Raw genomic sequence first — 17,976 nt, 5'->3', positions numbered from 1 at the left:
CCCGTCTTTTCGAATGCCAACCGTTAGTGGTTGTGATCGATCCATTATGGTACTCTCTTCAAGGCTGGCTTGGGCTAGCATTTCGGCTCATTAATCAGTGTTTCAGTCGAAGTACCTCGCCATAAACTAGATTATAAATATCCATGTATTCATCCCCGCTCCCCCCGCGCGATCGCTTTCCGATCATTCAGATAAGATAGGATCATCCGGCAAAGGTTATGTGATATATCCTTTCTTCTTAGTGCATTTATAATGATCCCTGATTATTCTGATATTAAAGACATTTTGAAGCGCATAACCCTTACACCTTTTCCTCCTCGCCCGTGCCAGAACCTTTTTGAGTGCTTTCTGGGGTAATTTCCTTTCCTAAAAAACCGTATTATGCGTTTGGTAGTAAACCCTTTTTGTTTGTTATCCTGTTAAACATATACAGCAAAATGTGTTCGAATGTTTCCCATTGTGTCTAGCTTTTCTGGGCCTTGGAGCTGGAATCAGGCTTGTCCTCTTCCATATTGCTGAGAAGTGCCCTTTCCTGGGAGGCTCACTCACCGATTTCAGCAATGAGCTACTCCCGCCGGCCGCGCGCATCACTGCTTCAGATGACTGCTGAAGCAGTTGGTGCGTCCGAATTTTTGTTCGGTCTGTTGTGCTGATTACGCGTTAGATTATCTGGACTTGGTCTACGGCAGTTTTTCAATAACGCGAACGAGATATGTTTCTTTCGTACATCTGTCGAATTCAATGGATATAAACAACGCTTCCATAGTCATGCTAGACGCGTCTCCTTACGACCGTCAGTTCAACATCTCTCAGCTAGCTCATATATGGCGTAATAATAATAATATTCTATAATATCTGAAGAGGATAGGACTTGTTATTGTTGAATAATTTTTGCCTGTTCTATTGATCTTGCTAAGTAGGCAATCGTCATTGGGGTTAAGGGGCAGTAACTATGTTCTTTCATTAGCTGATTAGCCATTGAGCATAGAAGTTCTGGTAACTTGGTTAGTGAGATAGCTGTTGCATGTATAGTTGCGGCATTTGTTTTATCCATCTAAGTGTTGTGAAGTCTTTGTCTTTGATGCCTATAGTGAGATCACGTATGCAGCTGATTCAGCTTACCCTCGTGTTTGTCGAGGCAGCGCACGATTCTGGCGCGAAGGCGGTAGCCTAGGGAAGTAATCAAATAAATTAGGCGGACGCAGTCCTTCCTGTTGCACTTCTACTCTGACCGATAGTAGTTGATATTCAAGTTGATTGTAATTTTTTCACTACATAACCAACTCTGCAAATTGTTCAAACCGACCGTTTCATGTTATCTATGTGGCGCATTTTTCTAATTGCAGGTGGATATCCAATAAGAATGTCCGATGAATGCGACTCTGACTGATCTCTCGCTAAAAACATTGATGTAAGCATTTGTACATTGTATATGTGGTGCCTGCCTGCCTGCCTGCCTGTCTGACTGCGTATTCTGTGTGCTTTCACTATTTGCTCATAGAAATTTTGAAATAGAAACATCATTTGAATATGATCTGATATTGAAAAGGTGCGTTTGATAGTCGGCCAAAAAAGCCTACATTCATCCTACATGTCAGTTTCGCTTCTGATACCTCTCCCGTTCTGCGATGGTTAAGCTTTCCTCTATAAAAGTATTGCCGGTTAAAATTTAACTGTTTTCTGTGAACTAAGCACGTGCCGATTGTATTACTCTGTACCGCAGTAAATCAAGATGTCGAAACTTTGCTGGTATATTTCCTCTTTCTCCAAATAGTAATCGAGTAATTTTGCAGTCTGTACTACTATTGGACTGTCCCCTAAGTTCTCTTACGTTTTCGTTTCGCAAACAAAACTGGCTGAGTCAAGAGGAGCAGTTGTTGTTTACGTTCGCAGAATGAGCTTCCTTCTCCTGGTATCGCGGTCGATTCAGGAAGACATTAAAATCCTCAATTGATTCCATTTGAATTCATAGGTGAGTGTTCGTCGGATTGCAGGAGGTAGGGGGATCAGCGACATCAATCGTTCAAGGACAATTACGTCAGCTGAGTAGAGATCTAAGCTTCTCATGAGTCGATCGCGCGCCAACTAATAAACCGTACGTGCACAGCTGAACGTCTTCTAAAATAGACGTAAACAATTCTCCTTTGGTGAAGACGTTTACGGCTGATGAAGAGTGAACAGTGAATCGATAATAACGTCACCCGGGGCAGATCATGTACATATTAGAGAAATGCTGGAGTCGTACGCTAAACCCGGAACAACTGATTAATCGCCACCATGCACAAATTGTACTAGTTTGAACTTGTTAAGTACTTTCCGGCACGTAGAATCGTGAGACTAATGCAGCGGCGACCGCAGTCGCTGTGTGCCTGATTGGAATGGATTGTGAACACATATCCCACATAAACATGGCTCCCTGCGTAGAGTCCTATAGCAAGGTCCATTAATTTATACGTGCAAACTAAAACTTTGAATGTATTCCTTGTTATATACATGTATATGGCTGACAATTAAGACATTCGACCTACCGTGCATAACACGATCTGTGAATGTTCATATGCTAAAATGGTGCGATGTTTAGCATGCGGCTATAGATATTAAAAATAGTTATCACGAGACACCAGAAAAATGCCATGCTAGTTCTATACATACAGCCCTCATCCAGCGTTACAGAAACAATTTCAGAAATAGAATGCCATGCCTTGTTTGTGCCTTTGTGTATTCGCCTTTGAAAAAAAGAAAGAGAAATATTCATTCCCTACCCTAATATTTCGTCGATACTTTTCAGCCGCTATTCCCTACATTATACATTATTTAGTTAAGACTGCCTCGCATATCTAAGGAGTCATCAAACGTTTTAAAATAGCAGTGATAGATGTTATTTTATCCATCTGTATGCAATCAGCGACGATCATTTTTCTCCCAGTATCTATTGTCGACCTAATTTCTTGAAGGTTTTCTGAAAATTATGACCTTGGAAATGTTTCGTTTTCTATAAGCGCATAGGTTCATTGATTTCCCTTATGTATCTAAGGGTATGCCCAACGGTGGTGCCGAACGTTAAATTCGAAACATTTGTGCGCCATGGAAGCTAGAATAGCTGAAGCCCGCGAAATTTGAAATTCAATACTAAGTAAGTACAAACCAACGATCCAGCATTGTTAATTCAAAGTTCAACCGTTACCTCCGCGACAGCAGACGACTATGCTTAACCAATATATTATTATTCGTTGTATCTACCAAAGCAAAATTTCTTTTCATCTCAAACTAGGTCAAACTCCGATGCAAGCATATGGAATATTTAATAAATTATTATTTAGTACTCTTAAGATTGTCTAATGACAAAAGCCCCGAAACCTTAAGCCGTTTCGCATCCATTTATTCCTGTTCCTGTGTCCCAACATCCATTATGCAATGTATGTGTTTGATCTACCTTAATGCTAGCAGAATATCTTCACAACTCTTCATCACGTATATCAAACAGAATCTAAACAAATGAATAGCTGAGCCGTCACTAGAGATAAATGCTAACTAAAAGACGTTCCAGAAAACAGCCACAACAGGGGCTAGTTTTTCTGATATTCATGTCTTTATACAGCCTAATCTGCGGCCCCATTCTAGGCTAACAATATGGAGGTTGTTCGATATCACTGTAGACTTTTCTAACAGATAAACCTTACTCGTTCTACTTATTAGCAACTACAATGCCCTGGTGCTACACAAGCAGAAGGCAACTTGAGATTTGTTTGTATCCCGCGAAGCGGGTCGTCTGTAGGATAAAGTGACCACGCTCCAAAAAGCACAGTTTCTAAATCGGCATAAAGACGCTTTCTCTTGCTCTCAAACTTCCCATTGCACCTGCCTAAATCATTTGCCTGCCTTTTGTTAGCCTCGAAATTTGTTACCTTCGAAACAGCTGTTAAATATTACAAAAGGCTGATTAATTACATTTAAGTTTGTTAAACTACACTTTTCCTAATAAACGTATATGAACGTATCGAATGTAGTCATCCACTGAGAAAGAGATACGTTACTAAACGGACTGTTCCAACATTTCTAAATGCCAACAATAGAATACTTGATGATACTTTCAAATCAATATTGACCACTTTTCTCTACTTATTATATATATAGATATATACTTATATCTCTACTAATATTAAGTATTATCGTGAGAAATTGATTAACTAGTCTATTTGCCATACTGAACTCTCGTTGCTTCCATTTTGGCCTTCAGCAAAATGCACCCGATCAGCTTTCATCCATTTGACCCTCGAAAGCTCTCTAGGCTTATTCAGCCATAACCACATACACTCAAAATTTTATTATTTAAGCAGTTCCACACTAATTGGTCATTGAGGTTAAACATGTACCTGTCATAAATAAGTTTCCCACAAGACTGAGTAAGAGCCTTCCTTGCTCAGCTTTGATCTTCGCTCACCGACGGAGATTGATTAACTTAAACAAGTTACTTTATTCGGTTTAATCAAACTAGTCCTGTAAGGTTAGAATTAATTTCTATATTTAACGAGCGTCTTTAGTCAAGATGGTTTCCGTTTTTGTGGGTGCCTCGACTAGCCGAAATTGCGATTTATATAGGGATCGTGTACGTTCTTTAACAAGCAAAGGCTTTCGCTAGAAAGACATATCAGATACTCGGATAATATTGATATATTATTGTTATTATCAGTATTGCGATAATATGTGTTAATTGCTTGTTTCGTTGATAATTATAGTGAAAAAAAAATAGTTTTTGGCTTATTGTAAACGCTATAAATATTGTCACTTTACATTTACTAGCTAGTAATATGGTTTTCATTCGTTTATACATTCGAGCGACAGCTCATCAACGCCAATTGTAAGTTTTCTAGGACGACAAACGATGTCGACCATAACTTCCTGATTTTAAGATTCGAAGGAATAAATTCTTGCTGTATTTTTTTATAAAACATTGTTTGCCAGGACATCACTTCTGAAAAAATCCGCAAGCCAATGTTTCGCTATTTGCCTAATACTATAATGTCCGTGAAGACTGAGTTTATTCATGAATCTTTGCAGTAGTACCATCTCATGTCACTAAGCTGTGCGATCGAGGAGACCCTATTTGAAAGAGAGAAAGTCGATCAATTTGGAAAAAGTACACGGCATTTTTAGTGGCCTAACTTTACAGCAGGCACTTGAATAGGTCACAATGCGCAGGCATAATACCTTGGCTATAACCTGTTTTATTTTTTTGGCTGGAACTTTGCATCGCGCTTCGGATTACTGTAGTATACTCTCGTACGCATTCCCATGATGTAATATTTTTTTATTCCGCCTTTTGTATGTCCAGTGCAGTCAGTTTTCAATCAGCTCCTCGTCAGATCTTGAAACTGGAACAAGTCGGGGATTGCATCGACAATTTGGTCATATCTGAAAAGTTTATATAGAAGGTCCCTTTACGTTATACTATATGTACCTTTTGACTATAAGCATTCTTCTTCTAAGCCAAACTGGACGCTTGTGCCGACCAATATTATTTTATTAGAGGGAAAGCAAATATTACGAGCAATGGTATTATAACACTGCCTGCTATACTGTAAGAGACTCGACAACGCAATAGGTCGTATTGGCGAAGTTAGGACATATGTAGACGCTTCGTTTACGGTTATGAGAAAGAAAATTTTATATAGTAACATTATTGCTTAGAGGAGGTACACACACATGCTTAGAGGAGGTAGTCTATATTTAAAAAAATATCCTACGCAGCTTAATAGACATCTCAAGTGATCAAAACATACATTTTTCGTTCGCCTCGAAGATATAGTAGGACATTAAAGATGTTATTGCATTATAATCGGAGAACTTTTGCAATTGATTAAGAAGACATAACACTGCGCGCTCTGTTTGTTTACTATGTATAACAAAAATATGCTTGTTTTAGATCAACTATATGGATAGTGTATGGGTGTTATGGAGTTTGATGTCTACGAAGGAAAGGAACAGAAGCTAGTTGTTTGTTGCAAGCTATACAATATAAAGAATAAGCACCTCAATCATTTTACCGCAGAACGTTGCAAGGGCAAGCTATCCCTGTTGAGACAAATGCATAGAGACCCAAGCGGAACCATAGCAAGAATGCAATCTGCTTCAAAAGGCTAATTTTTTTTTTAATTTAGTTCATACCTCTAGTACTAGCTATTTCAATTTCTAGTACTATAGAGGGCCTATTCTGGAGAACTGCTTTAGACAAATCTGTTTAGGGTATATCCATATCGATATAGGGCTCATTGGTCGACTGATATACGCTTTGCGCAGGAAGAAACAGGCCAGTACTCCCGACATCGATTTATGTAATAGGTATATGAAAGGTGTTTATACAATACATAGCATTATCAGATCTTTCACAACGGCGTCTTTTTAAGGTCATAATGTATTTGCACGATACTTTGGATTTGTAAGTGCCCTCTGCCAGGCTCTGGTTTAAAGTATAAGTTTGAATATAGCTAGCCGGCATATATAGCATAGCAGTCATAATCAAATGAAGGTCCTATAAACAGGTGCACTTCCCTAAAGCAAATCGTAACAAAATATTTTGCAACTTATAGAGCGCATATATTAAAAGCCTATCAAGTTTTGTCCGACATTAACGTCAAGCGACATTAACAAGATTTTTTGAGCCACAATCTTCGCCACGAGCTCTTTTTAATATAAAACACGGTAGAACTGTACACGATGTTATCTTTACTAGTAAGAATATTTCACATGCAAAATATGCACACGCGATCTCTTCATATGTGTAGAACCTTTATGTGGCAGGGTTTTATTTAAAAAAAAAATTATCACAGACGTATTCGGTAAGTCTGCGATAATTTTTTTCCGTTGATCCGACACACTCAAGCTACAACATCTGAATATTTTGTAGCTTCGTAGGTAATGCGTTCATTCGTTCTTCCAAGTGCGCTGGCTACTCTGTGCTGCCCATAGTAACACATGATAGATGGAGCCGCTCAGAGCTGCCAAATGCTCACCTCATCTATGTTACGCGACAGTGTTATTCATTGGCTTGCTTTGCGCGCATATCAACAGCTTGGCCATTGCAAGCACCCATCGGCTTCAACAGAACACCTGCAGTATAAGAGGGATCAACTGGGGGATCCATTGTGAGATGCAGATCTAACTTGGGCCTATCTTTTACCGTGTTTGGAGCTGGTACACACTGGTTTTGGCTAGAGAGAGAGGAAAAAAAAAACCGAAGCAAACGGAGATGAGTCTCAAACCCAACAATAAGCGCTTTTTGCAAACGCGTTCGTGCTATCGGGTCTTGCTACATGCTATTGCGGGAAGGGTCGGGATGCAGGCAAATGGTTGGTAAAATGGGCCATCAATAGCAGCGCAGTCGGATGCCCATCGTGGTGGCAGGTAGGGCAGGCTCGACAGCCTGCTCCGTGTCACCGTGTTCCGAGAAATCGCACAAGTAGTCATCTATCTGCAAAAGACAGCTGAATGGATATCTGGTTTTCGTAAATTATAGACATCGATATTAAGAAATACCCTAATGCATTTAAATTGGTTGGTGCCACTTCAGTGCGTTAACGATAGCAGAGCTAACGTATTATGATTAGGTACGAGATGTTCGCGTGAATAGATAAAGAAGAAAGTATTATAACACTTGCCATATCTATTTGTGAGTGCGCGATAAAAGCCGGGAAGATCTGATGACGAGAACTGCAATCTAACAGCCCTATTTTAATACTCAGCGTCTTCTAGAGAAATGTGTATCTTAAATCTTGTTCAAGATATGCAAGCCTAGTGCCGATTAAGGAACTAAGGCCAATAATAAATTGCCTGTCCGTGGTTGCTCGCATACTATTATTTCCAATTTTCTTGCCTGAACGGAGCACACGTTTTTTGCCATCGATTAAATGAAAGGTGGTCACTAAAAATATCCAAGGGCCAAACAACTTGTCGTTTGCAATCGCTACATAAAAAGCGCGGCCGGGGTATTTATTAGAGTAGACGTCCACAGCGAACTGATTAGAAAACTAGAGCTAACTAACCTACTTTGAAAATGGATTGGCTTTATATCACGCCGATGGCTTCCAGCACGATACAAACGTGCCTATTTTTAAATTCTCATTTAACACATTCATTCTATTGCATCATTAGAATGATCTTCGAAAAATAGTTTCTTTTCGCGTCGTCAATTAGGGCGTAGGTCGTTTCGGTCGCAGTTGTATTACGGCCTTGCAAAGGACGAAGCGTCAGAGCGCAAAAATATCGTGTGTGTGTGTGTTGTGCATACTGTGCAGTTTGCGATTATATGACTGACGTACGTCGTGACTGTGTAAATAAATAAATATGGATGCCTATCAAAGATATGTACGGATAGATTTTCTGAAACTGCTGAAGCTTCATTTCACATCGAATGTGTCAGCTTTGTCATACTTCTGACACCTGTTATAAATTATAAGCTCTGCACAATAATAAGTTTATACTGAATGAAGTAATTCACGAGGTGGATACCTTTATAGAGTCATCTTATCTCTCCTTCTGGTTTCATTTTGGAACTTTCTACGCTTGAAATTTAGCGATGAGATCCCTTAGAAAGTAATAATCATCATCTTAGTGGGTAGCTCTCGAAGTGTTAGTGCAAGTACACCGGAGTTGAAGCGGAAAAAAACAGGCGCTGATGAAGGTCCATCGATTTGCTGCTGCTGCTTAAAAAGAAATCATTGTTTAGGTGAATAAAGATCTATCAGTTAGTCCTGCCTGTTCCGGCCACTTACTACAATATTCTACGGGAGTCCCTGTCTATACTGACGGATCAGAAGGCCCATGTAACTATTATTTGGTTTGTTCTATGTACCGTTCTTGTACGGCACCTATGCGGCATCAGTAACTAGGCTAAGCAGGCCGTTGGATAGGTCCTGACGTAGAGCAGTCTACTTACAGATGATAGCTAGCATCCTACGGCATATTTCTGTAGTTTTGTTCATTACTAGAATTGAAGAAGTTTTAGTTACTCTCTCTTTTTTTTGTTTTTTTTTTTTTTTTTGTTTTTTACTTAATCCGTATGATTCGGTCCGCTGTTTGCACATTCATCTGACTGCAACGGCTCAGACATCATGTTCTTTTTTCATTTTTAGCAACCATGATTATCGGTTGCATGGCACAAGTGACCTTTGTTAGGTCACATTTCATAGATGACCTACGCCAAAGCAGGTTATATATATGTGTACCAAAGAAATAACTGTGCATATGTTTTGCAATTCTCGTGTCTTTTTGTAGCCTACCTTGAAGATCTGTAATAGCATAAGGGGTGGGTATGACATAAACCGAAGGACCAATATTATCTGTAATAGATAGTTTCAAGCGAGCGTTTCATAGATCTTTGTACTATTGCGTCACCGGCAACAACAGCGATATTTGTATAAGAAAATAGTCTTTTAAGGAAATAGAGAATCGAAAATCAATTTTAGAAGTTCAAATTAAATTTCGCCATGGCCAATTGCCTAAATGGGCGGCGTTTCGGTCCTTCCCTAATCAGAATCGATAGAATCATTACCTTTCAGTTCCGAGTCGCGTGGCACTCAGATCCCCAATTTCTATAACGGTGTGCGAAGCCTTCGATGCTCACCAGTATCCTCGATTGTTTTTTAATTTCGAAAAGAGGTTCCACAACCTAAAGTACAACACACGGTGACGACGACGAGACGAACCTGATCGTGTACACGAGACATTTCATGATTTCTACTAATATGACCTATCAGATCTAGAATAAAAAACGTGTGAACTATAGAAAAATAATGAAACAGACTATATATATATAGCCTGTTTTTGTTTGTTGTTGTTTTCGTTCGGTAACGGTTCAGTAAGGAAAACGACTTTTCTGTAATATACAAGACTGCTTCGATCTCATGTATTTTGAACCGTATTTTTAAATGTGGGTGGTGAGAACATTCGCAACAGATCTTATTCATCTTTCAAAAAAACACAGCACAAGTGTGCTTTTCATGGCAAAAATACGGCTTTCTTCAATGCATTGGTCAAAAGGTCACGTGGTAACTTTTTGACACTTTCGACCTAAGAAGCACACTCCACGTAAGTTTTTTCCATTCGTGGATCTTTTTTCGATTCGAGGATGGCTGCGAATTACTCTTGATAGAATATGCTTATTACATTTTTTTTTTTAACCATCTCAACGTACGGAAAATAACTTGTTTCTGTACGAAGGTCGCTTTCACGACCCAGAACATAAAACAAGAGACAGATCGAATATTGCGTATGTGTGCATCTACGAAATATCCCTAGCAATATAGTAATGAGATGCAGGTAAATCTGCTTTAAAATCACCCTAAATCATCAAGCAAACTTCCATTAGATGCTTGCTACTTACTACTGGTTGCAGGAAAGCAAAAAACAACGCTTAGGAGAAGCAAGAATAATGACATTAAGATAAGTTAACTAAAATCGATGTTGTTTTTTAAACTTAGCAACCTTCTTCGAAGTGCTTGTGTCGTATAAGTCTAATGGACTTCCTTACAGCATTGGAGGAATTCACTGCATGAACAAACTTGAGAGAATTAAGTAGGATATACACGTTTGAGCTAGAGTACAGAGATAAATCTAAGGTAAGTTGCATTCGTTTTTCGTTAATAAACTGTCCTCAGCAGTTTGCCGTCAACCTGTCATGGTTCCTTGCTTTATATTATTAAGGTATTGCAGCGCGTAAAATATGTAAGTTCGATCCTTTGGATACTAGCAAATGTGTCTAACATCTTATACAATGACTCGAGGATACATGGAGACGCCTACATAGTAGCATTAGGTGCCCATAGATTTACACGTTTTTATCAAACAAAGGTTCTTCTTTCATAGCGTGTTTTTATCGTATATAGATTAGCAGCTGTATGATGATGTTCTTATTTGTCCAAGGAAGGAAAGAAAATGAAAAAAATATTCTTAACAAACTAAAGCTAAAAAATAGATGTATGATGATAGTCTGTTTTTCAGACTAGAAGCTAAGGCGTTGTTACGTAAAAAATATACTGTATATTTTGTTATAAGTCGAATATACTAGTTCGACTTTTCGGAAAGCTTTAAAAGCACGAATGAAAGGCAAATATTAAAGAAGTATTTCGTTTTATTTTTGCACGGGAATGATTACGAGTAAACGCTGCTATGTGGCACCTTGCCTACGCGACGTAGCCAGTTACGGGCATCAATTTGCACATCTGCCCAAGCATTAGATGATTTCGCTGTCTAGGTCTAGGTCAAACGAATTATCAGGACCTTATATCAATCTTTTGTCAATGTCTGTGGGCGCGAGAGCCCGCGTAACATCGATATTTCATCAATACCTATCCTCTTTGAAAAATCCGAGAACGACAGATTGGTGACACAGTGGACCGGTCGGAAGCAATCACAACCATGATAAAAATTTGCCTGAGTGGCTTTTTTAGATCTCCTTCACTTCTGCTTCTTATTATTATTGTTTGATGAAGTTTTTGGCATAAAAGACATAGAAATGCCACTTAGTAGAAAGCTTGTGGATTATACAGCGAATGCAGAACTACTAACAGCGATCACTACCTTAAGCCTCAATCCAAAACTGACCAATCAAACCTGCGCGACGCAAGGCCCTTTTCGGGTTGCCTGGGTAAAAGGCAATGTTTTTAGGCAAAGGAAAGATTTTTGACGCTGCCGACTTGTGTCCTATTGGCTCCACGCTTTTCTCCGAAAAAATCGTCGGACCGCTTTTAACGAAGTAGGTAGAAGCAATGACTTGGCTTAATGAGATAGTTTGAAGCAGGTTCAAATCTCAGTTTGAACATCCCACAACCATTAGTCCGATTACGCGTCCAGACCGTACGTTGATTGTCAATCGTATGCCACGGAAGAACAAAATTCAAAAGTTTTGCGTCGCGGTTGGCACATTTTGGATTTCTAATTTCTAAAATTGATGAATATTTTTGTTACCTGATAATCCTTTTTACATATTTTTCCGCAAGCTACACTCCGTATTTTCGTATGCATGTGTACAGCCAGTGTCTTGGGCCTTCCGAAGAGTCTTTTGGCGATGTCAGCTACGTTTTCCTTGCGGCAAATTTCGCTTGGAGCTCGTTTGCTGAAGAGCTAAACGATACAATTCTCATGAAACTGTCAACAGATCGTCATCTTCATTATCTCCACCTTTCATGTCTATCTAATCAAATAGGACGAAAAGAAACTCGAATATATTTTGAGATTTAAAGATGAAAAAGCCTAAACAGGCGTATACTACTAGACCAATTAGAACATTTCCATGATAAGGCATATGTGCAGAACTAAATTGCTCTACCCTCATGCTAGTAATAGATCTTTCAAGTTTTTCCTCCGCAAGGTATCAGGAGGAAATTATTCCCTTAGGGTTAAAAGGTTTCGCCACGATAGCTCTCACAGTGGAAGGTGTTTCAACAGCAAGCTATGAAAAAGATACTAGGTCCGCGTTTTTGGAAAAATCTGAAAATGCGTTAAATTCCGCATTGCGATGTAGATTTCGAAGTAAAAATTTAAAGAAGACGCAGCTCGTCTTTGCTCCACGAATCATCTAGTTAAAATGACAGGATAGAAATGATTTCTTTTAGCTTGCCAGTAATGCCCTATTACGTACTACTATATAAAAAAATGAGAGTGAACAATTGGATTTCAATTGTGTCCGCTCAAGTGTCCGCTCATTGGATTGCTATCCAGATTGACAGTGACTTTTAGGCAAAAAACCGTAACAATAGGTTCTCTAGCCATTTGGCTTTTATTCGGGTTAATACTAAACACCAATCTGTCGGTAGTTCAGAGTGTATGGCCGATTGCTTGGGTTCCATTTACAGTAGGACCAGCAAAGGAAAAAGCCCTCAGTGCATATACGATGCAACATCAGTTGTAATGAGTGTATTGTAAATCTAGGTTAAGATGTAAGGTACCATAGCGAGTGCGCGGTGATAATTAGCAGAGACCTAATTAAAATATTTTTTCGTGTCTAACAACATTAATATATCTAGCCATATTTTTGTAACCCTGTAATTACTTATTACGAATCATGTCGATGATCCGACGCTGCCTATACATTTATGTTTGTTACGAACGAAAAGAGCATAGCTCGTTTAGTTTTCCGGTAGAGTCGAAGTATTTAAAATAGGTATGAACCCAAGACCAAAATAGGTTACACCGATCGAGGCCTTACGCAGCCGTAGCAAAAACGTAACAGTGAGACCCAAGAAGCAAACATTATTTAAATTTATTAGAAAATCAGATATGTTAAGTTCTATGCTGGCTTGGCACGTCCTATTCCTATTATATATTTCACCTAATTTAAACTAGTAGACTATAACGAAGTAGCCTGATTGATAGAGGATAGTTAATATATTTGATCAGATAGCAAAAAATTTGCCAAAGAAAACTACATTAACGTCAAATGTAGTTCAGATCTGGTCATAAACAATTACATAAGTAGGACCTTGATTCTCTAGAGGAGGGTTAGGTGTACGTATAGAATTCAATGCGCTGGATAGAGATACCGTCCTGCAGGATTGGCTTTCACGTATTGCGCCCTCTGTTGTGCATTTATGTTCAACAGCGACTCCGAGCTTGAAGCGGGTAGGAAATCTGAGGTGTAGATTACGTCGTCAATTATAAAAAACCTTATTGCCATTCCCGCGAAAATTTAGTCGTACAGCTGACCAGTAAGCAATATGAATTGAATTTACGAAAATCGCTCAAATAACATTCCCAATTCAAGTAATTAGGTAATTAAACTTCTGCATATATTTTTGGCGAAAGCACGTATTTTTTATCTCAACAAAAAAAAAAAACTCACGCAGGGGTTAGCAGAAATAAAGAAGTTCCTAGATAATTAGTTGTATGATCCAAACTGTTAAATGAAAGACATGACTCTCAAGAAAAAAGAGGTCCGGACTAGAGTAGAGTATAGCTTCTATCGTTCGGGTTAGTCAACTTGGATGCTATACTTATGCTGACTATGCTTATGAGCAGCACTGAAGAAATAGTATGGAACCTCAGTATCTACAATAAAACCTATACACTTAACAGTCAGTGAAGTTGACAGTTGGGAGATCCTCTAGCTAGCATAACAAACTCTTTCGCTTTGACAAGGGCTTCTATAACCATGGCCAGTTGCCGATACCCCCCCACATGTCTGCATTATACGTAAAGAAAAATCGAAGTACCATTAAACTTAATGTCGTGGAACCTTTGCTGGATGACCCAGAAGGGCCAGCCAAGGATCGTCCGGGCTCCCGTAGATACAGTGCATACGTATAGTAGAATTAATTGAATCCTTACTCGTTAAACTAACATCTAGATGCAGGCTGTATCTTATAGCTAGCACAGCAGCATTCGCTGATGGTGAGCTTGGCCAACTATTTGCTATTTTAATCATCAACCTATAATGGCTTAATAGACATATCAATACTCACTAAGGATCTCCCCGCCGGCATTAAGTGAGAAGTGAGTCTCTTTCTAAATTTACTTCAGCAGCATCAAACGATCACGTGAGGATCATTTAGGTCAAAACCCAATGACGCGTTAGATATGCTCGAAAAGTAGATAAATATAGAATGATGAACCCTATACAGAAAACCTCCGTACTCAGTCAAACTCTAAAGTTTACACTGAAGGTCAACAGGCCGTTCAGGCCTAACTGGGCCGTTAATGCTTCAAAAAACAATACTATTGCAAATACAGTAGGGACCAATGGGCGACGAATTTGGCCCTGTTTCTGCCATGAATCATTAGATTTATACTACGTGCAATCATGTTACACGGAATGGCAAAAAAAAAAAGTTTACACTCGTGAGTAGTATCAAGTCGGTACTTACGTATGTTACGCACCATAGACAAAGTAAAACTGAAACTATTTTTTATTGAAATTGAACCTGTCATTTTTAGCCAGCTCAATTTATCGTAGCTTTCGAACAAGTGAACACGTTTTAGTCCTCATCTTTCTACGACTTTTGTCCATTTTTCTGGTCGCAAAGGATGTGTGCTTAAAGAACGCGTCCGGCAAAATGAAAAAGCTTTCTCCTTCGAAGCGATCCATTACTCGATCTGTCTGTAAACTTCACTCTCTGTTGTGAAGTGTTTGCCTTCCTAGTTACATCGCATCGGCCAAAGCAAGCGATAATCGCGTGATGCAATGTCCGGACTCTACACCGTACATTCAAGATATTTTTCTGTTGGGTTCAGGCGCAACCAGATGAGTTCATTTGCATAGCATGCCCCTCTAGCGTTTTCCTCATATCTGAGTTAGTTGTAGAGTAACATTCCCTTCCTGTTCCACCATACGTAAAGGTGCATCTCCTATGAACTATTCTCCGTGATATCGAATTAGAGGGATCTAACGATTATGACTTCTGCTTGGGGTTACCATAAAAAATGAACATCTATCTATCTCAAGTAACGATCTTCAATAGAAATTCCTCTGCTTTCTGTCGTACAAACAACAGGCAAAGAGATATTGTCAGATGTTTTTTTTTTTTTGTTATTTCCACAGAGTTCCTCCCTTTTGGATCCTCCCTTGTGCATTCAGATGATTGACAATAGATCATTTGGCTTACCCCTCGCCGCGCAAAAAACTATCGAATCGATTATACCAATCTTGCTAAAGGGGCATCCACAATTCGTTGCTGTTCACTTGCAACCGTCCGGAGCGTGATTTGTCGTTCAAGCTGAAAAGTCCACTTCTGAACTGATTAAATAAAAACGGGTGGGTAGTCCGCTCACTTTCGACTCTTTTCAACTCGGAAGAATTTCTTCCATTACGGAGGTAGTGAAGAAGACAACGTCGGGTACACGCATCAAATCACCACTTCTGAATGAAGACAACCACGTACAGGCAAATTTCAGCTGAATATGGAATTCAGTCAGTGATGTTATTTACATCGTATGCTGCATATACACCATATAGAAAATATTATCGGCGAGGTAAAACTAAAGTATATAGATTTTTTTTTTTTAGATATAGGTATCGTTTTGTTTAATCAGATTTACTTGCTTGGTACAGTCGCCAACGCATATTTGTGAATGTAATCCAACAAAAATAAGTGTATGTGCTAATTATAATGTATCCTTACCTTTTTAACTTCAACATGCACGAAGTATTTACTTGCTTTCTACGTTCCTCTCTGTTCAGTTAGATAGTCACCTGCTCCAATAAGCTAAAATGACAAATCCAATAGCTTAAGGCAACAACAGCGAATGACTTTGGACTAGAATATATTTCAGCGAACGAAAACTATTTATGATTTACGCCTGACTTTTCGATTGATCCGACTTCTCTCCAGCCAGATTCTCTAATATTGCAGACGGAACGAGTTCAGGATCCATATTATAACAAAGAAGCTTTCCTAAATAAATTCCCTAGACGATATTTTTATATCGTTTGTATATATAAGCTGAAACATATATATACAAAGCTGAAAAACAATATATAGCTTACAAAGAGAATACTTTTGAAAATCGGCGGCTCATGTGCGTGAGCTTGCACTTTAGGTCAAATACTCCTTCCGAGATCCGATAGCAGAGCAGCACAGATAATAGCTATAGATATTCAAATCATAGACTAAATACCTATATCTCATATCAAATTTATAAAAATCATGATCTGACTAAACATAGTAATCATTTTGCAGTCGATCGTGATATATTATCAATTGACTACTTCAAGAAATCAACTTCATTGCTCTTAAACTACATGCAGCACGATATTCCATGAATATAAGCAGATGTACTAATTTTTATTAGGCCGAATGCCCAGGAGAAATAGCTAGTAGCTAGCAGTATCACTCAGCCCCTTCGGTCAAGCAGAAACTTCTTACTGAGAATACTGAAATTTATTTTTAATTGATTTTTGAGCCTGAATTTTGTTCTACTTGAGCTCTTTAACCCTACGATTCTTTAACTATAATTTAACTGTTTTATCTTATCATTTTACGTTTTCATTACGTTTCACCAGAGAAAGTGCCTTGACATCCCCTTAAGTGTGACCGTCACATACGACCTGTAGCAACTGAGAATAACTGTATGTGTTTGGCTACTCATTGTAGCCTACGCAATTATAGGCCAATTCAGGTAAAATTTTAAGAGCCAAAATATATCCGTACACGTATAGTTGGAATCTGCAGTGGCTTTAAGGCCCTGATATTCGTCTGTTCGTCTGAGCCTAGAAAAATACTAGTATTCTTATGGTTGCATATTTTAAAATGGTTAAATGATCACGTTAGATACAACTTTGTTCAGTTGGCGCTCGATTCCCTTTTAATGCGCTAAAAATGAATAAAGTTGCCATAGACATTGGGGTCTTTCCCGAGGTAGACATTTTGGTAGTGGCTCTATACGTTTGAAGCCGTCCTCCCAGATCAAAGGTTGCATTCTAAAACCGGACAATGAATTACTTCTCCAAAAATAATCTAATGCAAGGAAGGTAAAGCTTACAATTACTATTTCCATTTGAGCTACTTGCATCGCACGCATTATTTTTATTTATTTTTTTTGCAGAACTATGCTGTGGGAACAATCAAACATAGGCTGTATCTATTGGTTAAAGAGAAACAGTAGTATGCGTCTTTAGTTGTAGTACGCTAGTGTTTGTGGTGCCATCTGATGGTTGAACCTTCAAGCGACTGGATGTTTGGCAGATCTAATCAATATAAGGCTGTACTGGAATGGGTGTTAGCTAGAGCAACCAGGAAAATAAACCTAAATCATTGTCTCAGGTCTTACGTCCAGTATTCAAGCCATGGCCATTGTGTCAAATGGTTACCTGCCACCACAAGGCGAAGCGTGGATTCGAATTCAGATGTCACGTGTAATAGGGAGACGCGTGGTTACTCTATTAGCACGGGGATAGAAAGGTAACAAGTCACTACGTTCAGAATGGAGAATCTATGTTTCGAAGATAATTTTCACAGATATGTCAATCGCAACAACTTACATCATATT

The 17,976-nt window shown here is 38.8% G+C and overlaps 2 long non-coding RNA genes across 4 annotated transcripts in view; one reads left to right on the top strand and one right to left on the bottom strand.

Annotated features, from left to right (window-relative positions):
* Positions 1-17,976, top strand: part of LOC147756407 (uncharacterized) — a 30,888-nt gene that overhangs the window by 9,743 nt on the left and 3,169 nt on the right. Inside the window, exons 1-3 of one of the 2 annotated variants that reach the window (XR_015324374.1) lie at positions 611-793; positions 1,347-1,411; positions 1,973-3,997. This is a non-coding gene — a long non-coding RNA (uncharacterized LOC147756407). Of the gene's footprint in view, positions 1-610; positions 794-1,346; positions 1,412-1,972; positions 3,998-17,976 lie in introns of those variants that run through there. The other variant, XR_015324373.1, reaches the window with a different exon arrangement.
* LOC147756408 (uncharacterized) lies at positions 5,005-15,027 on the bottom strand. 2 transcript variants are annotated; one of them, XR_015324400.1, is made up of 5 exons: positions 14,856-15,027; positions 9,548-9,701; positions 8,506-8,696; positions 7,011-7,481; positions 5,005-5,412 (listed from the first exon to the last, which is right to left on the bottom strand). It is a non-coding gene; the product is annotated as an uncharacterized LOC147756408 (long non-coding RNA). The 2 variants fall into 2 exon arrangements; XR_015324399.1 differs by having other exon boundaries at positions 7,011-8,696.

Source organism: Varroa destructor, unplaced genomic scaffold (genome assembly GCF_002443255.2).
Source record: "Varroa destructor unplaced genomic scaffold, Vdes_3.0 BEIS01000003.1, whole genome shotgun sequence".
Classification (NCBI taxonomy): Eukaryota; Metazoa; Arthropoda; class Arachnida; order Mesostigmata; family Varroidae; genus Varroa; species Varroa destructor.
Note: the sequence above shows the minus strand (reverse complement) of the source record. Positions and strands in the feature narration are given on the sequence as shown.